Consider the following 21,280-nt stretch of genomic DNA (forward strand, 5'->3'; position numbering starts at 1 on the left):
GATAGCAGAAACAGAGGGGGTTCAGAGACAAGCAATCTGAATGACAAGGGACATGGAAAAATACAGAGGATAGGGACTACTAAATATTGCCAGTTTAGAGAGAAGCCACATATACAAGGTTCATGGGAAAACATGTCAGCCTGGAGTCTGTTGCTCTGATGGCATGGACATCGGCAAGGCATTTGTGCCGGGCAGAGAAGCCCTGTAATTAAGGCAAAGAATTCCAGTACATAAGAAAAGGTATCAGAACGATACCATCCACAAAGCAGCAAACCTCCGGTGTTGCTTTGCCAGGGTTCAATCTCATTTAGGTCATGACTAGTCACTCCAGTTAGGATGTCAGTTCAAATTGAAAATGAACCAGTATCTAGACTCCAGGGAAGGGAAATGGTTGGGTCATTATCACAGTAGTTTGAGCCAAATAAGGATCCACAGTGAGGATTGAAAAGAGATGTTGTTTAAGCCTTAACACCCATACTGAGCAAGAGGTTAGCCCTTCTACATACAGTGAGACGTGGCATGGAGAGGTGAAGCATCTCGTGGGTCATTCAGCAAGTTCATGGCAGAGCAAGGGGAGATGTACTCTGCACAGCTCAGTTCCCAGTGCTTCTACTCCGTCACTGCCTCCCACTGTACATTAGTGGTGCAGCAGGAGGCCACAGTGTGCCTTTGGGCTATTTAGTAAAGCCTGGAGCACTTCCCCTTTTCCTGTCCGGCACTGGAAACCCGACAGGAGTCTGCAATAACTGGACAAACACTTGGGCTTCAAAGAAGTCTTTCAAGAACATCAGCTAGAACTGGGCCAAAGCCCATCTTGTAAAAGTTACTGGAAGTACAAGTGACCATGAAGTCAAGTTACCCAACATTTTGTTAAACCAGCACACAGAAGTGGTGTTGAATGAGGTCATTTTGGAGGCCGTTCAAGGATAACTTCCAGATCTGATGTCAGTGTCACGTGTTTGACGGAACAGTCTGCAGCTGGATATTTTAATGTTCTCTATTAATGAAGAGTACAGAAAAGCCAGTTGATTATAAATTCAACACAATTGGCTAATGAATTGGTAAGTTAGGTCATAGTAACAGTCGCCAGACCCAAGAGCTGATATTTCCATGATGAAGTTTGGCCATTTAAAAAAAATATATATTTTTCTTTTTAGCTATTAGGAACAACAGTTTTAAGGAAAACACACTGCCTTATCGAGGTATCCATTTCATTACCACAGTGTTCTACTATTTCCTAGTTTCTGATAAACAGATTTTCCCTGTTCACAGGTTGCCTTCCAGCTGGCATAGAGTAAGTGAAAACTTAGCTCAGCAGTTGTACTACTAGTGTCTTGGAGTGCTGGAACACAAGCACTTACTAAGGTAACACAACCGCATCGCTGGAGTAGCCAACCCTGTGGTTAAAGCCATTCTCCCAGAGATTTCAGTTGCCAAGTTTGTATTTCCTTTTTTCAATGTAATAACAGCAACATCCAACAGAAGTTCAGTCATGAGCATTTATGCTCAGTTACCACCAAACATTGGTGGAAAGCGTCTGCACACTGCCAATCCTTCCTGCTTGTATCCTGGAATTCTAGCAAGCAGGAATCGTTTTGCATCATGCAAGGTAAAATGTATGCTTTCATTTAGCTATGGTGTGGAACTTAAGGAAGGGGAAAGTGACAAAACAGGACACATCCCATGCATTTGAATAAGCCATTCACTTTTCTGGGGGACACGGAGTAGGAGTGGATTTTCAAAAGCACCGAGCACTGGCTTAACTCTGCTCCACACCTCATAGTCAATGGTAAAAAACTCAAGGTCACCCTTTGGCAGACAATTAAGCGTGCATCTAACTCAAGCTGTTGTCCATATCCCACCGTTATTACATGTGGAAAGAAACAAGATTGTAGCCACTTCTTTAGAGGCTAGAGGTGTTCTACACTTCCAGCTCTGCCTCTTCACTGTTGCGTGACTTTAGACAAGTCCCCCTTTCACCTCACTGTGCCGCAAAGAGGATTAATATTTTCCAGCTCTGACAGGGTTTATACTGCAGCTGAAGTTACTCCCAAGAAGCTATCAGGACAAGCATTTTAAGTGTTATGTTTGTTTATTACCGTGATGGTGATATTCAGTGAGAATACCTGGGTTTAATCAAGAGCAGCTACAGAAAACCCTCCACAACCCATTACATTTACTGAGATGGGCTAATCTGTGCAGCTACAGAAAGAAGTTACCACAAAGTTCAGAAACAAAGCAAACCCAAAGCTGAAATGTGAGGGTGATTTAGTTTGTGTCATGGACAAAGACTGAAGTATTTCTAGATTTGTCTGTAAGTACTGCAAGAACAATGAAAGCCAGGAAGCAATGAAAATACTGGAGGATGAGTCTGGGTTGTGAGAGCAAAGCAGAGGAGTTCAGATACATTCAGCCTCTGGCAGGATGACCAGGCCATGGAACTTTGGGATGTTGAACCCAACACCACATGCCATGTGTGCCACACAAAACCCACAGCACTAAGATGAAGATCTATCCCAGAGCCTACAGACTGTTGCAGGAGGCAGACATTACTTGGTGCTAGATTCAGGCCATGTCTACACCACGGGCACTACAGTGGCACAACTCTCGTACTGCTGCTGTAGCACCATAGCACAGACTTTTCTGACAGCAACGGAAGGGATTTTTCCGGTCACTGCAGGAAATCCACCTCCCTGAGCTCCTGTAGCTGTGCCGAGGGAAGCAGCCTTCCATCTATCTAGCTGCCTCGGCACCAGAGCTTACGTCGGCATAGCCATGGCACTTCTAGACGTAGGACAGTACAGTACAATTAACATGAGCCACCTCACCAGCATTCCCCATTTCTCTAGAGAATTTCCTTAGCCCCAAGACACACTGCAAAATATAGTCTGCAAAGAAGTAGTTGCAATTTCCACTCCAAATGCTACTCAAATTACAAGAAGCTAAGCAGTTAAACTTGTATGCTCAGTAAGACAGTCATCATTTACCTACCTCTGGCTCAGCATGAAATACCAAACACCTTAGGTTCATAGACATTTGAAGCCTCATCTAAACCATAAGAACGTATCCTTAATTCCAGCCCACTCCCATTTTAAGACAAAACTCCTCTGAAAACCATCATCCTTTCAAAGGTTTAACACTATTTGGCAGTTATATGCAGCCTAAACAAGTCTGTACTTTTTTTTTTTTTTTTTTAAATTTTAGACTTAATGTAGCATGTACTCTCAGAGAGGTTTACAATGTAGCCTTTTGTAGTTAACTTGCTCACAACTGGGCCACTGCCAGGTTGTCATCAATGACATTGTAAAGCAGATGAATGAAGTTCTTATGTGTGGTGACAAGCAGAGTTCGGATATGGCGCATGCATGAACTGAAAGAAGAGTTTGCTATTAATTTGTCAGGTTAATAAATATGATGATTCACTGAATAAAAGACTTCAAGTCTAAACATCCAGAAGGAATATTTGTAGTGCTTTAGTGGTTCAGTGCTCCCTTGAAAAATAAAAAAAAGTTACACACAAGCCAAAAAACAAAAACCATGGAATAAAAATTCCCCTGCATAGCTTCCCACACCCTAAGCTCTTCTCAGGCATCGCAGAAGGTACAGCTCTGCCTTTCAGCCTGCCAACTCCAGACACGTGCCTGTTTCAATTGTGAAGTATTTTGTGGCTACTCCTGACAGAAAAAAAAAAAAAAAAAAAACCAAACACCTTACCATGCAACACCTCCAAACTGGTTGTCATAGAGCAAATAGGAGAGATTATATGCTTAAGCAAGATCATGCTACAAAGTAACAGAGCCAGACCCAGCAGCAGCACCTGTGGGAAGAATTCCACTTCTTTATTTCAATAATAGAAGAATACACTTGGAAATGTTACATAGCAATGCACTGTGAAACATTCAGTGTCAAGACACGTCAAGCCAAAGACAGTGAAGCTATTTCAAATAAGTTTGCATTCACTATTTTGCCACGGGGGAAAGACACCCCACCACAAAAAACACCAACTACACACCAGTGCTCAACTTTTAAACAGACTCCAAAACCATTGAGGATGGTCTCAACGTGGCCCACGTAAAGAAATATGGCAACCCTGGATGGGTAGGACACAGAGAACAATCAGGTTGCTTTGTTATTAAGCTTCTTGCCCCAGAAGACTGAATTCCCAGAAACAGATTGGTCAACAGCGTTGCCATGAGGTATATGACTATTTCTAGCATAACAGAGAACATCATAACATATGGCCTAAGCATTTGGCAGGTTCTACCTTTTTAGTTCTCTTACTGAGCATCCTCCCACCTGAGACGGACTTGACTAGTTCAATCATATGCTAACAGTGAGAAGCACCCAGGTCTAGTCACTAGGGCAGTGGACTGGGTGTCAGGAGAACTGTTTAATACCCAGCTCCGCAAATGACCTTCTGCGTGGCATTAGGCAAGTCACTTCCTCTCTGTGCCGCCACTTCCCTTCCTCACCATTTGCCTTGTTTATTTCAATTGCAGCCTCTCTGGATTGGGTACTGTCTCGCACTATGTGTATGTACAGCACCTGGCATAATGGGCCCTCCAGGCCCATCATAACACAGTGCTAATGAATTAATTATTGTGCTATATCCAGATTGGCTTTTACACACTCTGGAATCGTCATATCAAGTTTACACCAGACATCTTAGTATTTAAATAAACTGAATGACACAGATTAAAAACTAGTACCTTAGCTTTAAAACAAACCAAAAAAACCAAAACACACACTTTGGTTTTTAAATGGTGTGCTCTAAACTAATCCATCCATCCTCCAGATTTTTTACTCTGAGCATTTCACTGCAGTATCCAAGTTCCTGAAGCCAGTAAGTTTATCTGATCTATTGTTTCAAGCCAGGCACAGATTGTGTACTTATTGTTGCGTATGTACAAAGGTAAAACGCTTTAACATGGACCATGGTCTTTGAAAAAGCTCTCACACCATACAGTACTCCACGGAATACTGTTCTTCAAACCTACTCGGGGAACCATACCTGCAGGACTTTAGCAGAATACAATGCTTACTTCCATGCATGATATTGACCAGTGGGAAAGAATAGTCCATTCTTGGCACAGGATAAGCAATTACAAGTCAGCTTTCACTACCGAACTGCCTGGAGTGCCTTTTGTAGGAAAGTTGTAAAGCAAATAGCCTAGAGACTGACCTCTTCATTTTCAGAGGCTCTGTACGCACACCACACAAGGTGGATTTCAGAGGCAAGGAATAGGTGTACTTGAGGCTATCAGCATTCAGGTTTCTGAATTCTATTGCATTTTTTTATTGGCATATGGAGGAAGCACAACTTTGGTACCTACTTCAGTTTCCATTAGTTGACAGCAATCTGCAATACAGTCTGTGCTGTCCTCATATGACCCCTATTTATTCACTTGGAATGAGCTGGAAGAGCCAGACAGGAGAAACTTGCTCACTGGCCCTTAAACTGGATCACAGCTATGTTAGTTTCTCAGATTTCTTTCCAAGTGGAAGACTGACAATAAATACATATGGTTTCTTTCCTCAAAATTATCCTCCCCCCAGTCCCAGGCGTGTGGAATGCCCTTACAACAGTTTTATCCTAAATGGGAGCTTGACAGCTCAGCCGTTTTTTAAAAGCCAAAGAATTTAATTTTCAGGTCATGTGCGACTAGAATCTGAAAACAAGTTTTCATGAGATGTACACAATAGTAGCCAAAAAAGAAAGTGAAAGACGGAAGGTCTTATCAGTTAACGCAAACTGCTTTCCAACGGTCTCTAAATAACTGCAGTCACCTTGTGGCCACCCCATCTTTTCCAGTTAAGCCCATCCCTGTTAAAATGGTACCCTGCAAAAGAAAGAGAGAGAGAGAGAGAGAGAGAGATTTAAACCCCCACAAGTTACTTTTTGGGAGCTGAACCAGAGTGAACTTTCATGAGATTAATGACAAACAAATTTAGAAGCTGAATGAGTCAATAACGTAGCCATTAATTAAGATCTCTATATTTAACTATTGACTGCTGTCTGAGCTTTGCTATTCTGGCCAGTGCTAAACCATATCTCTAAAAGCAAGACCAAATCAGAGGCTGTCAGTGTTTGAAATCTACAGTCGTCCTTGGCATCAGATCAACATGGACAGTAGATAAAAGAGATTAAGCTGCAGCCTGAGCCAATGGAAAGGAGATTGGGGTAGGGTATCTAAACAAAAGACTCTGCAATTGCAGGGTTTTCAGAGACATCTCACAATGGGCCATTACCCCTACCGTACTCCCAGTCCCATGGACTTCATTTCAAGCGGTGTTTGCACAGCACCTTTGAAAATCAGGCCCAAGCATATTACTGCTGGCATGTTAAGTCTGACCCATTTAGAGTAGATGGCAACACTAAAAGTAGCTACATGAATGGAGCAAACTCAGAGAGAGACTGGGCAGTCATTTTAAGATACCTCTGTGATGGAGATAAGAGGAAAACAGATTCCTGCTAGTGGGAAGGGAGACACATACAGAGGTAAAATAGTTTAAGTTTTTAAGGTGCTCAGATACCACAGTTGTAAGAGCAAATGTCTAAAAGGCGCAAGGAAAGAGTTTTATAAAGAACGCTTGATTGAATAGGACATTTACAGTACTATTAAGTTAATTTAGGGGACCCTAAAGAGACTGGATGTTTAGCTAAACAGAAACACAGCTGGGAAATGCCCCTGAAGTAGAGAACAAAAAGACCAATGAAATCAAAGCCATCCTAACCAAGGCTTTATCCAATAAGGCCAACCATAATAGGAGTTCAAACGAAAATGTATTCCCCCAAATAACAAACAAGTAAAAGGACCAAAAAAATGCCACCATGGCTAAACAGAGTAAAAGAGGTGATTGAAGGTAAATAAATAATGTGTCCTTTTAAAAAAAAATAAAATAAATAAAAAAAAAACTGTTAGTTTTTGTGTCTTTTGTTAGTTGCTCTTCAAATTTCTTTTTTAGCCTGCCTATTTATACTTGCAAGAGTTTTTCTTCCTATTTTCCTCAGTAAGATTTGATTTCCAATTTATCTCAGAAGCAGGAACTAACATAACACTGATTTTTAAAAAAGGCTCCAGGGGAGATCCTTGTCATCACAAGCCAGTAAAGTCTACATTTCAGTACCAGATGTATTGATTGAAACTAGAAGAATTAGCAGACACATAAATTAACATGATATGTTGGGAAAATGTCAACACAGCTTTTATAAAGGGACATCATGCCTCACCAATCTATTTGAATTCTTTGAGGGGGTTAAACAGCCATGTGGACAAGGGTGATCCAGTGGATCTAGTGTACTTGGACTTTCAGAAAGCCTCAAACAAAGTCCCTCACCAAAGGCTCTTAAGCAAACTAAGCAGTCATGGGATAAAAGGATCAGTAACTAATTAAATAGACAAGAAGCAAAGTAAGAATAAATGGTCAGTTTTCGTAATGCAGAGAGGATTGTTCAGCTTAGAAAAGAGACAACTAAGGGATGATATGGTAGAAGTCTAACACATCATGAATGGTGTGAAGAAAGAGAACACTAAAGTGTTACTTATCCCTTCACATAACACAAGAGCCAAGGATCACTCAGTGAAATTAATAGGTAGCAGGTTTTAAATGAACATAAGGAAGTTCTTCCTTCACACATTGCACAGTCAACCTGCAGAACTCATTGCCAGGGGATGTTGTGAAGGCCAAAAGTATAACTGGGTTCAAAACTAAATTAGATAAGTTCATGGAGGATAGGTCCATCAATGGTTATTAGCCAAAATGGTCAGGGATGCAACCCCGTGCTCTGGGTATCCCTACACCTCTGACTGCCAGAAGCTGGAACTGGACAACAGAGAATGGATCACTTGATAATTGTCTCCTTTGTTCATTCCCACTGAAACGTTTAGCACTGGCAACTATCAGAAGATAGGATATTGGAACATAGGCCATACTGCATCAAACCATTCTTCTTATGTTCTTCGTGGAGCTGCGTGAGTGAGTTACAGCTATGGAGTGTGCTAATGCAGATATACAGCTTTAAAGTCTTCCCAATGGAACGGACAGTCATAAAACAAGAGAGTTTCTTCAGAGTCCAAAAGACTTTTATAAAGTGAAGAAATCCAGTTAACAAAAGCACAGTCTTCTAGATCAAACAAAAAGCTAGGTACTACAGTGCTGGACACCCAAGACACCAGAAGGGAAACAGCATCCAAATACAGTAACTGTTTTCAAGTACCATGATGGATCATTTTGGTGTTTAAGTACATCTTCTTGTGCTGGGGCAGAGCTACATAAGGCAGCCACATTTTGCTAGAGAAAGCAGTTGGGTCATAGAATCATAGAAGATTAGGGTTGGAAGAGACCTCAGGAGATCATCTAGTCCAACCCCCTGCTCAAAGCAAGACCAACCCCAACTAAATCTTTGTCAAGCCGGGCCTCGAAAACCTCTAAGGATGGCAATTCCACCAGAATCAGTCCCATCAGAAGCCTTCAGAAGATTAGCTCAGCTTCCACATCAGAAAAAAAGAAAAAAAAAAAGAGACTACTTCTCTGAAGTAGTGCCTGGACATGCCAACTGTCCAGCAGCAGGTCTGATGCTTTCTCTTTCAGAAAAGCCAGGCAGTAGTGGGGAGCAGACAGTTAGTCCAATGACTCTTAACATGTGTCAGGACTTAAGGAGTGAATACTGACCACACAGCAACTGCTGGGCTTAGACTTCTGCTTTCTGTACTCAGGATGCGGTTCTGAATAAAGCTTTTCTCCAGACCTGCCCTCACAGTTTCTGTTCTGCATGAGAGAGTTCACAGCCTCAGAAGCCACCTTGCAAAAACACTCTTGTATAGTCTTTGTGCTTCAGGTTGGTGTCATCACAATGTGATGTCAAGAAATGAAATTACAGTACCAAAGAATAACTAATTTCACCCACTTGAGACTGAGCAGTTTCAATTTAAGCCATGCCAACTCCAGCACGATATTTGGTACAAAGCCATCTTTGCGCAACTTTTTTGGTGGTGTTGAAGAGCAACTATACTTATAGTTTTGCCATCCTCACCTTTTCCATTCAGGGTCTAGGCAACAGGGTCTTAAGCACCTGAGTACACTGGACCGACGAGACATTAGGTCAATGGTTGCTGGCCACCCCCTAGCAGTCTGAGAACTGGTACAATTGCCCAACAGTAAGGGGAAAGAGGAGTCACAAGGAGTTCAATTTCCATGTTCAACTCTATGAAGTCTTTTCATCAAAACAAAGCAAATCAAATCAAAACACACTCCACCCTGCTGAAGAGCAAGCTTCTGGGGAGTGCGTTCGTGTTTGTGGAGATCAACATTAGAATGCGGAAGACTGTAATAAGTGTAGCCTAACAAGAATACCAGCTAGAAGGGAGAACTGTCAAAATAGCCAGACAGGGTGATAAAGTGTTGAAACTTAAAACCACATAATGCTTCCTCACCCTGCCCAGGCAGAACTCAAGTGAAACAAAATGAACAAAAAAGGAAAACCCCTGATAAGACGTGATACAGCTAGCCTGATGTTACTTGTTTATGTAATTAGGAAGGTCAATAAAGGGTGTTATCACCTCTTCATACACTTCAAAAGGTAAAAAGTTAAATTGCATTAGTGTAAATTTTATTTTGCACAGAAGGATGCCTGCACATGGGAGGGCCTTGTTTGTTTAACTGCTAGGGCCTGTGCTACCTTGGGGAAGAAGAGGTTACATTTACCTTTTGTATCACTAACCAACATTATATTACACGACTCCAGCATCAACCCAGAAGACCAGCGTATTCAGAGTTACTACAGCCCAGACTTCTTTCATGGAGCTGCTGCTTGCTTAGCCATTGAAGGAAGCCCTTAGAATATTTATTTCACAGATGAGTTGGAGGTGTCTGTTTTAGGTGTTTCTGGAGTGTCTATTCTCCAAGTTAGCCCCTGTATCTAGGTTACACCCAGCTGTGGTTAGGTTTACACACAGCTTGGGACTGTCCAGTCACTTTCCTGTCTACCTCCGATTTAGTCATGAGCTGCTACCTTTCAGCAGGACACCCCAGTTTCTTCTCAGGTGCTTTGGAAATGCTATGGTGAAAAGGTGGGAACTTATGGCTGCCTGGACAACACCCACTGAAATCTGCAGTCCCTCTGGGAGAGCAACAGGGATCACTTCAGAGCACGACTCTGCAAACCTGAAAGGGGAGAAGAAGCACCAGGCTTTTGTTAGCAGATTCAACATGTCAGATAGCCACAGCTGCAGTAATAGTTCTCAGATAGCTGCTGGGCCTATTCCAGCCAAGGATTAGCATTTACCTCAGGAAGGTTTTTTTTTTTTTTTTTTTTTTTTTAAAAAACAGAAACACACAGCAAGATAGGATAGTTAATGTCTGCAAGCCACATAATCACATCACTGAACAGATCTGGATAGAATCTCTTTGCAGGTTGCTAGTCCTACAAGTAGCTTGCACTAGAAAGGGTATTAAGCCTATAACTGTAGCAGTGCTAACTGACACCAGTAACACCAGTTGACAATATCACATATATAAAATTAAGTGCATCATTCTACCTCAGAGAGAGCTCAGTGAATACTGCGCCATGTCCATCATTTCCAACCAGTTATCAATATTCTGTGGTTGTTCAATCAAGTACCAAATTCTGTCATGGCTTTGTCTACTTTGACAGATCACACACCTACACTTCAGCTTTGCCACAAGTGTGAAGAATAGATAAGACCAACATGTGAAGAGGTTTTTTAATTTTAATTACAGTTCATTGCAATGACTGCAAAGCCTGGCCATATTTTTGCTGAGAAAATGTTACTGGGGAAAACCCACCATGAATGTCCTCAGACAGACCAATAACAATGCAGATCTATATTCCTGCACAAAGTATGTTTCACCGGCTTTTGTCCCTCCAATGGTCAAGAGTATTCATCACCATCTCCCTGAATATCGAGTGCTAAACACCCTCAACTTCCAGCAAGGTATGCTGAATCAGAACTGGAAGGGACCTCGAGAGGTCATCTAGTCCAGTCCGCTGCACTCATGGCAGGACTAAGTATTATCTAAACCACCCGACAGGGGTTTGTCTAACCTGCTCTTAAATCTCCAATGATGGAGCTTCCACAACCTCCCTAGGCAATTTATTCCAGTGCTTAACCACCGTGACAGCTGGGAAGTTTTTCCTAATGTCCAACCTAAACCTCCCTGCCTGCAATTTAAGCCCATTGTTCTTAACCGCTGAGGACAGGGCAAGAAGCCACAATTCTTCGCCCTCCTCCTTGTAACAATCTTATGTACTTGAAAACTGTTCTCATGTCCCCCCCTCAGTCTTCTCTTCTCCAGACTAAACAAACCCAATTTTTTCAATATTCCTTCATAGCTCATGTTTCACCTTTAATCATTTTTGTTGCTCTTCTCTGGATTTTCTACAATTTGTCCACATCTTTCCTGAAATGTGGCGCCCAGAACTGGACACAATACTCCCGTTGAGGCCTAATCATTGTGGAGTAGAGCGGAAGAATTACTTCTTGTGTCTTGCTTACAACACTCCTGCTAATACATCCCAGAACGATGTTTGCTTTTTTTGCGACAGTGTTACACTGTTGACTCATTTAGCTTGTGGTCCACTATCTTGCAGGATCAGCCCCTGGATCCAGTTTCACGGTAGATCATGGCTATAAAATGTACCACAAAAGACATCTGTTATGCAAACAAAGGATTTTCCACCTGTAGGGCACATGGTAACTTCCTTTCATATAAAGAGGAAGGGAGTAGCAAGTATTATTTCAGCCTTGCAACTTAGGAGTAACTTGAGTTTGCTGACTGCTGCCTAAAACTGCAACACTATGCATGTTTCTACTGCCTACTTCGGTACAGAGAGAGAAAAATGGGGGACTTTACGGAGCCCACAGCATTCTCGTCAGTTGTAGTGACATGCAACTTTGCTTCTATTATTTACTATCCCATAAGGCTCTCCGCTCCAGGTGGCCTAGTGAATTAAGCACAGATCTTGGAACCCCCAAATTCCAATCCTGGCTCTTGTCATTGACTATGTAGCTCAGTCCCTTCTGCCTCTCAGTGCCCTGCAGTAAAAGAAGGAGATACTTCCCCACCTTCTGGGGTGATACGAGGGTTAGCACACAGCATTTCTGGATGGAAAGAATTTTTGTCTCATGAATCTGACACCACCACTAATTAGTTTTGCACCTAAAGGCAGAGCATTCAGAGTTGTCCTTGTCCTCCAATTTCTCCTCCCAAGTCTCCCTTGTCTTTAACTCTCCAATGCCACCTGTGTTGGAATTTGTCCACCCCTTGCTACTTATGCCTTGTCAATCACCACCTCATCTACAGCACGTTTCACTCCTAGGGCCTGGGCTCCCACACTTAAGAGGAAAGAACACTTCTCCCAGCATAGAAGCTGGACCTCACACCCTCTCCTCTCTGCAAGTGACCTACACTGGCTTCCCCTCTCAAATCCAGTTTGCCACTGCCCTATTGGCTTTCCATTTTATGATTCCCACCAGCCTACTTCTCTGAACTCTTCCACCTACTCCCTGACCCTTCATGCTTTGCCTTCCCTCAGCTCTTCTGGACGGGGGGGGGCAGAAGGGAAGTCAGTTGTTCTTTCCTCTCGGGAATTCTCTTCCTCATACACACCCCTCCCCTTCCATGTTGATTCGTCTTTCATTGATGCCTCAGTCTTCCTTTTCTCTAGTTTATGAATCTCACTTCAGTGTTGTTGTGCCATGATTAGGGCCCTGCCAAATTCATGGCCATGAAAAATGCATCCCAGACTGTGAAATCTGGTCTCCCACCCGTGAAATCTGGTTTTGTGTGCGCTTTTATCCTCTACTATACAGATTTCACAGGGGAGACCAGCGTTTCTCAAATTGGGGATCCTGAACCAAAAGGGAGTTCGGGGAGGGGGGGAGGAAGTGTTGCAAGGTTATTTTGAGAGGGTCACGGTATTGCCACCCTTACTTATGCGCCACCTTCAGAGCTGGGCGGCTGGAGAGCGGCGGCTGTTGGCCAAGTGCCTAGCTCTGAAGGTAGCGCCCACCAGCAACAGTGCAGAAGTAAGCAGGGCCGGCGCAACCCATTAGGCGACCTAGGCAGTTGCCTAGGGCGCTATAATTTGGGGGGCCGCAACCACGGTGGTATTTTGGCAGTGGGACCTTCCGCCGCCTGTGGGGAGTGACATTTCGGGGCGGGACCTTCCGCCACCTAGGGCGGCAGAAAAGCTGGCGGTGCTCCTGGAAGTAAGGGTGACAATACCATACCATGCCACCCTTATTTCGATGTGGTCTTCAAAGCTGGGTGGCCGGAGAGTGGTGGCTGCTGACTGAGGGCCCAGCTCTGCTGAACTGAACTGCTACCTTCCGAAAGCATTGCGCTCTTCTGGAAGTGAGATGGAAAGGAGAAGTCTGCAGCGCTGGGAGGATGTGGTTTGTTGTGACTGACGGAGGCCTTCAGCTGCAGGCAGAGATCAGGCAGCGATTAGCCCCAGGGTTACTTTTTGCTAGTTTCCAAGACAACCAAGTGCTGCAGGTGAAGGCCCGACAACTGAAAAGTCGCTAAGCCATACTTGACACTGCAGGCACACTTATCTGCCCTCTGCTTAACTAAGCTGGTCATTGCAGAGAAGAGCATCACAATATCTAGGCCGTGTGTACGCAGAAGGTAAAGTTCTTCTTTGCAAGTCAAAAAGCCTGGTGTTGGGCAGCAGGATAAAACCCAGTTTCAGATACTTTAAAAAGTAAACAAATAAACCTCAACCCTTCTACTATGCAGCCAAATATGAAACAGAGGATACAGGCCTCTGGTATTTTCTTGTAGATCTGAGAAGTGAACAAAAGCCTGATCTACAACCAGGTTTTTATCCCACCATCCCACTTTGTTTGCCAGACCCTGCTGCTTGAGGATGCGGAAAGTCTGGTGTATGTTGAGTCCAGTTCTCACCTACTGTCTCTGAAAGATTTAGTTTGAAAGAGCTGTGCACACATCTGAAAGGTTTTAGAACTTCCACCTTCTCCTCTGCCCCTTATCTCAGAATAAAGTGATGCCAGTAACCTGGGAGATTTCTAGGACTGGCACATGTTACAGAAGAAGAAAAAAACATGACTTTATCAGCACATCTTGATAAGAACTAGTGATTGCTCATGTAACTGATTAATGCAGGGGTGGCCAACCTGAGCCTGAGAAAGAGACAGAATTTACCAATGTACATCGCGAAAGAGCCACACTAATAGGTCAGCAGCCTCCCATCAGCTCCTCCCAGTGCCTCCCACCCACCAGCGATCAGCACCTCCCCCTCCCTCCCCGATCAGCTGTTTCGTGGCTTGAAGGATACTTGGAGGGCGAGGGGGAGGAGAGAGGGAACTGCAGGCTCAGGGGAGGGAGTGAAGTGAGGCAAGGCCTGTGGCAGAGCCAGGGGGTGAGCAGCACATTGGAAAGTTGGCGCCTGTAGCTCCAGCCCCGGAGTCGGTGACTATACAAGGAGCCGCATATTAACTTCTGAAGAGCCGCATGGGGCTCCGGAGCCACAAGTTGGCCACCCCTAGATTAATGCAACTCCAGAGATAGACTGTCACTCTGATAAATACTGCAGAGGAGAGAAGAGATTTTTAAAAGGTAGTAATAACTGATCAGTTTAGGAGAGTTGTTTGCAGTGCTGTTGCAGTCACTTTGGGCTAAGAGGTCAGTCAATTAGTGTTTTGCCTAGCAATTCTATTGCGAAGACTGCCTACTAGTAATGAAAGCTCTGAATGCACTATTAAAATAAAGAAAACAGAGAACTGTTATATTTAGGTTTCTTAAACTAGTGAGGAAAATATTTCCTGTACATTCTAACAGCAAGGAACTTGAAGACAGAAAATGACAAAGGTTCCCAAACATACCTGCAGGGTTCTGCTTCCCACTTTAGCTAACCTCCTGGGATCAAGAGGGAAGCCGACTGGCTTAAGGTTTTGTTGTGAATTTTATAACAATGAAAACAGCATCTCTTCTTTCTGGGTCAGTTGCCTTCCTACCCTTAGGGAAACAATATGCTCTCTTACTGGAAAAGAGTCAGGGCCTGATTGCCTGCCCAGATGTTTCACATCTCAAGAAAGGGTCAGACAGGATTATTTTGCTTTTTCTCTGTGGAGCTGTCCTTCAAAAAACAATTAATGAAAGAATTACTAAAAACCAATGAGAAGGGACAGTTCTATAGCAATTGTTTCAGAAGATGGCAGCGTCCTGCAACATCAGGGCCACGTTCCTTTGTTCACCTCATCATGCTAACAGGGATCCCACAGTAAGCTTTTCAGTAAGGTCACCTGTAACATCCTCCAGGGCCTTAACCTGTAAATCCGATGCAGAGACTTTTACACCAGGTATATATGGTATCAGCTATGTTCTGGCTACCAGATCAAACACCTCAGACTTCCATTCTGCATGACATCAACAGGTTTTCCTCCAATATTTTAAGTTAGGGTATATGGAGCTGGAAGCAGTAAAATTGAAAAGACCACCATGGAAAAGGAAAGTAGTAAACAACTGGACTTTTACATTTCCATCTCATGCACACAAACGTCAGACCAACTGGACACATCTAAGAAAATTGTACTTCCCCTTTCCCCCTCCCCCCCACCCCAAAATAGATAGATAGAGGCAGGTATTAACCATGAGGTGCCAGAGATCAGGGCAAGCCCAAGTCCTGGAACTTTCAGAGAACAATAGAAGACTCTTGGCACAATAACAGCAGGTGCACAATGCCCCAACATCTCTCCTGAGACAACAGCACTTAGGAGATGGTATAAAATGGAGAAGGGCGACAATCTGGTTCTTGTTCAGACAGGAAGGAGACTATTCTTAATTTAATAATGCTGCCTACACACTGCAGACATCGGCACATTTGAAACGCTTGCATACACTAACCATCAAGGACCATCTCTATGCAGTGCATTTTGTGTGTGGTAGTGAAGAATTCTGCATTTATTGAATTAACAGATATAAGATTAAATCAGGACGTAAGTCTTTTTTGAATGATCAGTTTCTGTGCGACACTGGAGAAAGCAAGAAGATTAGGAGACAGATTCAGAGAAATCTCATTTAGCACTTAACTATCAGCAAAAGTTAATTTGCTGTGGACATATACTGCATGGACAGATGCTCTCTGGAGAAGACTTGTGCTGCTTTCCAACGCTCCTCCACAGCCAGACTTTGCCATGCAAACTTCCAGTTCCTCGTTTTATAATTGAAGTCTTGGAAAGCATGAGTTGAACCACAATTCCTGAAGACACAGAGCAGGAGAGAGAATTTTTTCCATGGGAGAGGAAAAGGTTGCTTGGAACCAAACTCACAGGAGCGGTTCATAGAATTCTATTGGTCTCAGACGAGCCGGAGAATAGACAAGCCAGTGAATTGTGCAAGATCTCACTCCACCTTTAACAAATCCCATAGAGTCCTCCAGCTCAAATCTTCGTTATGTCTTGGAACAAGGCTTGATTGAACCTTGGCAAATTGCAAGGCATCTGGCTGAGTTATTGGGAACAGACTAGGGCAAGGTTCTGGAAGACATACAGCAAAGCAGAATGGGGCAGTGCTTTCTCTGGCATTGTCCAAATTCAGACAGCAGGTTTCCATACAGCCTGCTGGAGCAGCCTGCACATGAGTCCAGCTGATGTCAGTTTACATACTAGTCCACTGAAATGAGGCCATTGCGGGGTGGAGTGGGGACACGAGAAAAAAAAAAAAAAAAAAAAAAAAAAAAAACTTTGCAAGGCCAAGTTCCCAGGATCCTCTTTGACAGGCATTTGCAACTAGTGAGACAGAGTCTCCCAAAGGGAAGGATACCAAGGGCCTGGGTCCTTCCAACCTCCCTACTAGAGATTTGGCCCCGAGCCTCTCTGGCTCCTACAGCTAAGTGTGCTACAGCAATGGACAGGGTTTTTCCTCTCGCTGTAGGAACTCCACCTCCCCGAGTGACATCAGCTAGGATTTGGCAAGCATTCTCCAGTCCACCTAACTGTATCTACACCAAGGTCAGCTTAGCTACGACACTCAAGAGTGTGGATCTTCCACACTGAGCTAAGTTTTAAGGGTAAGCCAGGCCGAATTCTATTCCTGTAAGCACTGTTTCTAGCTGTAGGTTATAAACAGGGAAGTATTTGAGACTAGATCTGCATTCACTTTTAGGTTTATGTGTAAAATATTCACAGCATCACAATTTTTTGCGGTGTGAGCCAGCAAGCGCCACACATGCCATGTCCCCACATACACTGTTCCCGAGAAGTGTGGGGATTCAGATAGGGAGAAGAGGGACAGTTTTTGCTGTAGTTAAAGGGAAAACACACTGATAAAAAGCCATCCTTTACTCTTAAAACATGAACTAGGCTTTTGCCTACAAAGCAAACAACCAATATTCCAGAAGAGAAACTGGAAATCTTTACAAGGTTCACATCCTTCAGCTCTTAAACATAGGCTGCTGTGTTGATGAAAGTATTCCCTCTCTAAGTCCCACAATAACCACTTTCTCCACCTTGATGAAATCACTCCTGAACCCATACTCTGCCCATAAAACACTTCTGATAATTCCAGCTTCTGATAATTCCAGCTTCTGATAGAAAGAATGGAAATGTTCTGTAGGATGCAGCACGAGGTCTCTTTTCTGATAAAAGTGTCAGCATAGTCAAAAACCAAACTACGATCAGGAACTCAGACAGATAATTAAGAGATCATGGTGCAGATCTATAACAACCTGGGAAAATCATGGTATGAAACACTCCTCTACAATGCAATAAATATTTGTGAGGTACTCAAATTCTATGGCAATGAGGACAAAACAAAACAAAAAAAAAAAATCTATAAATAAAACCATCCAATTTCAAAGTAATTTGAATCATCTATTCCCCTGAATCCAGGGAAGCCAATTAGAATACTTTTATAGCACACAATGCAGAAATCTCCTGTGGTTCAAGGACATTGACACTGCACTATTTCAACCTCTTCTTCTTGTCTAGAGAGTCTGCTCCTAACAGGAGAGCATCAACCAATGTATAAAGGGACTCTGTCCTCAAAGTCCTTTAGTGACCTGAAAATTGAATTAGTTCTTCCATGTGGTCACCTGTTGAAGCATACACAAGGGTGACACTTCCTCCTCACTCCCAGTTTGAGATGGCAAAGCAGCAGTCTGAGAATTTTTATGTCAAGACATGAAAACATCAAGCTTCATGTCAGACTTCTACACTCTCTGGAGGACTAATGTATCAGATTTAACTTGACCTCATCCCCAAATTACCTAGCGAAGGCACAAAAAGTTGGGGTTTACATTTAACTCCAGATGATTGGTATAACGTGTTGGTGTCCACATGTAAAATGTCCATATGTAGCAAAATAAAAAAGATAAATAAATAATCTTTTTGATTAGTCTATTAGAACATTGCCTGCTGTAATCTTATTTATTGTAGAAAACTGATCAGCCTATGATCCTGTGCACATAGAGAAAGGATTAAAGCACAGTTTGACCAAACATCTTGCTAAATTACAGACGTTTTCCCACAGAATTGCAGGTCCCGCTCTTACAAGGACTCAATAAGCAGACTCCTGCACTTGTGCAGAATCCTGTTGAAATCAACAGGGCTCTTCCTGGGCAGAGGGGACCTCCCAAACAGAGTCAATTTCAGGATAAGGACCTTAAGGAGGATTAACAAGATGACAGACTTGTCAGAATCACAAGCCTTCAGCATTTCATTTGGGACCATCACCTGAATTTCTTGGGCCATCTCACCAGGAAATTTTCTGTCCAACCTTCTCACACAGGTACCCAGTGGTACTGGGCAAGTCAGTGGAATTCTGACAAGAGCTGGATATTTGCCAAACTGAGCTAGAGGACAGTCTCCACTACAGCGTAGCTTGGGAATTCTGGTGGCATTCGATGGACAAAGATTGGAGACTTAACTCCAGTGACTATTTGAGCTTGGTGGCATAGCTAATATATTGAAACCAAATGCTATACTTTGCTTAACATTGAAGAAAGTTTAGCAGCAGATATGCAGATGAGCTGAACTAGCATATATTTTTCTAAAGCACTTTTCATTCTAAAAGATTGCAAAGGACTTTTACAGTTTTAGATTATTATTTGTAGTAATAATAATAATAATAATAATAATAATAAACATGCTTCAACCACCAAGGAAATGCAGAAGGCATTTGAAGAGTTCACAAAAACCCCATACAACTGTTTTGGGCAGAAAGTGAAGAATACCATCTCCACTCGAGACTGCAAGGAGAGTTTTAGGTAGGCAGAAAGTAATTACTAAAGTGAAAGTTTGGTCAGGACACGAGAGCCCACACACTTACTCTTGTGAAGAGTACCACAGGATTTACAGTGACTAGTTCAGTGGATTATATCTCAATTTTATTAGAATGAGGAAAGAGAACTAATGCTGCTAAATATGTTAAAGGTTGTATTGTACACACCCATAGCATTCATGCATCCACACTCTCTTTCCTAACTGTTCAGAGTGAGCGTGATCCAAAGCAACTTTTTTGGTAACCTAGAAAGGAAACAGGCTAGTTAGCTGCACCAAACAGGGCAGCCTTGCAGAGTGATCATCATGACAAGTTTAAATGAAAGGAGGTATTTGAGAGTAGGCATCAGTCGGGGGGAGAGGGGGTATGAATTCTTTTCTCTCTCTCTTTTTTTTTTTTTATTTAAAATCAGTCTTGTCACCAACACATTCCTACCCTACAGAACATTTCTATTCTTTCTACCAGAATTTCTACCCTAAAGAGGCATTAGGCTAACTGTTGAAGTGTTTTACACATGGAAGAAGTTAGAAGCAGCTAAGCATAGACTGTTTCCCCATGCATGGTTGTGAAAACAACATATGATGAAGTAACAGAGTTAATCAATATTTATAGCAAAGTAACAAGTGGAGTTAATCTGCATTGCTAACAAAACAGGCATGTCCTAGCAAGACAGGAAAAAAAAAAAAGTGTTAATACCCTTGTATCCAAAATAACGTTTGATGTGATATTATCAAACAGTTAATCCACAATTTAGATCAAAAGAGATTTTACCCAACCCAGAAAGAAATATTTTCAGAGCAGTTTTTATTTTAGCAGAAACAACTGGGATTTCAACATTCCCCTGAAGCATTTGCAACCTAAACATAATGTGTGATAATACAGGATATTTTCAAAGTGAAGCCACCTAGAAACTAAATATAAACAAAGTGAAAGCCACTTTGCAGTTTTCATTGCCATCCTCAATTAACTGCTAGTAACAAACTATAGTAATTGTAAGTAGTAATTTAGAGGCTTCACATTCAGTCCCCCCCTTTTAAACAAAATAGGATTTTGAATATGACAGCATCATTTTCACAACCTGCCACACTCCCTGATTTGGGATTAATTTTAGGTAGTTTTTAAGACTCCTTTAATGAGAGCTTTCACTGCCACTGAGAGATTTAAAATCTTCCTGTTTCAAACACGGTCTCGGTTTGATATAGCTTTTTGAAGATTACATGCAGCACCAAGAAGGAAAATCTAGTTGCTTTTTCTGAAAGAAAGCTCATGCATGGAAGATGCATGAAGGCAAATACCAGGTTTCATTTTTAGAATACAGTTCTGTCGGGGAGGAATTTAACATTGTCAGTTATTAGAATCCCAGTTTCCTTTTAACCAATGATTTTTACATTTCTTGCACACTGGACAGCCAGTTTAGTTATAGTCCATTTCACTTTCTGGTGGTTCTCATTCATCTCCTTTACACCCCAAACTACGTGACAAACACTACAGGGCAGCATTTAAACCCAGAAACAAATTGTTTCCACTGAAACTTTATTTCATTGCAAACATTTTACATCTGAAGTTGGGTAAAACATTCCATCCAGGATACCCATATTTTTAAGACTCACCTGACCTGATCAGCTGGCTTTCAATAAATTAAAAGCCAACAACCCTCAAACAGAAACCCACAGGGTCTGTAGAGAAATGGCCCAGGAGAGAACCCCCTTCCCCAGTCTATTTCTTTGCAGCAGAGCAACACAGATGGGCCAGAACCACATGGGGGAGTGGTATATACGTGACCTAGACATTGATTCACGTAAACGTTTTGCAAGCACGCTATACAAGCTATAATGACATTTTTGCAAAAGGCAAGGGGGGGGCAAGAGCGATCCTGTTTATCCCCTCCCCGCTGCCCAGGAGGGGTCCCCAGGCTCAGTGCCTGCCCAGAGCCTGCAGCATCCCTGGGGCTGCCTTGCGCGCGCTCAGCTGTCAGGCCCGGGAGAACAGAGGGGGGCAGGCGGCACAGAGCGCG

General features: G+C 42.8%; 1 protein-coding gene across 2 annotated transcripts in view; it reads right to left on the reverse strand.

The window, feature by feature from the left end:
• The window catches only part of SSH2 (slingshot protein phosphatase 2), a 141,302-nt gene that overhangs the window by 119,733 nt on the left and 289 nt on the right, over window positions 1-21,280 (reverse strand). The window lies entirely within an intron of this gene.

The sequence above is a fragment of the Malaclemys terrapin genome, chromosome 18 (genome assembly GCF_027887155.1).
Source record: "Malaclemys terrapin pileata isolate rMalTer1 chromosome 18, rMalTer1.hap1, whole genome shotgun sequence".
Classification (NCBI taxonomy): Eukaryota; Metazoa; Chordata; order Testudines; family Emydidae; genus Malaclemys; species Malaclemys terrapin.